The sequence below is a fragment of the Elephantulus edwardii genome, unplaced genomic scaffold (genome assembly GCF_000299155.1).
Source record: "Elephantulus edwardii isolate Elephantulus edwardi_28Jun2011 unplaced genomic scaffold, EleEdw1.0 scaffold00101, whole genome shotgun sequence".
NCBI classification, from domain to species: domain Eukaryota; kingdom Metazoa; phylum Chordata; class Mammalia; order Macroscelidea; family Macroscelididae; genus Elephantulus; species Elephantulus edwardii.
Genome location: NW_006399851.1, coordinates 4,861,828 through 4,863,086, shown reverse-complemented (window position 1 = coordinate 4,863,086; position 1,259 = coordinate 4,861,828). Strand labels below are relative to the sequence as shown.

At 39.2% G+C, this 1,259-nt stretch overlaps 1 protein-coding gene across 1 annotated transcript in view; it reads left to right on the top strand.

The window, feature by feature from the left end:
* Positions 1-1,259, top strand: part of NEDD9 (neural precursor cell expressed, developmentally down-regulated 9) — a 40,960-nt gene that overhangs the window by 28,004 nt on the left and 11,697 nt on the right. The window lies entirely within an intron of this gene.

Below are 1,259 nucleotides of genomic sequence, written 5' to 3'. Positions count from 1 at the left end.
ACTAGAGTAAAATAATAGCAAGCCAGTCTATTGATAGCCATTTAGGGCCAAAGATCCTTCCCATCTACTGCTTTGATCTGAAGTTTCAGTTGCTTCTTCAGCTTCATTGCAAGCACTTAACACTTAAATATTTATAAAGATTAATATTCTTCCTATTTGACCAAAATCTAAGAATGAGTAAATATTGTTTCCCCAATGGCTTAACTATGAAATACTTTGGAAATCAAACAGCCTGACAATCTCTGATTACTAATACATAGTAGATGAAAGCAAGACTTGGCTCTAGTGTGCCTTGTTTCTGCTGTCTCCTACATTCCTAACTACCTTCAATTGTGTTTTGGACATTATAAGATTACTTGTTGAAATAATTTGAACCTGAAAAGATGTTGTCTTCCTCCAGAAAGGATTTCTTTACATTCTCCCTGTGTCACAGAACTCTCATTCAGGCCGTTAAGATGTTTTGGGCAACCATGATGACCTAGAATCTGGCTCCAGCCTCTATGAGGCATGCTGATCTTCTCTTTTGTATGCAGCCCTTAGGGTCCCCAACCCTAAGTGAGAGAAAGGGTATTAACTCAATGGGTAGGAACATAGCAGTCATCTCAGATGGCTTTACAGGCAAACTGCAGATTATGGTCAACATTTCGTTCAAGACTTGTCAGATGAAATTGAACTAAATGGATGCAGTTTGGGATTTATGAGTTCATACCATCAGGATGACTGGAGTAGAAGGCATTTACAGAAATTTGCAAGTGAGTGCCTTCTAGTTATGGGAAAATTAGCCTAGAAATCATCCTCAACAGCTCCAGAAAGGCTAGAATAGTGTGACATCGAAGACAGTGATGATGATGATGATAACGTCCGTTCAGACAACCACAGAAGATCATCTGCAGGCAGTTCTGAGATATTTCAAAGGTGATAGTGACAAGGGTCTGGCAGTTATATTATGTTTATAAAAAAGGAATAAATTAAATTGGCATATTTTAAAATGAAAACTACAAACCCACCTCATTACTGTCTAGTTGAAACCTGCTCATTGTTGACCTCCAGTGAGTTTTCAGAGGCTATAAATCACACTGGACGAGATTGCCTATCTATCTCCCAAGGAGCAGCTGGTGAATTCAAGCCCCAGAGAGGTATCACCTTTGCATTAGCACTGTAACTCTCTATGGACCAGGCCACCAGACTGTTTCTCTTAGTCTCCTAAGAGCTTTGCAAATTACAGTGCTGGTACCTCTTTCAGATCAACAAATATCCTT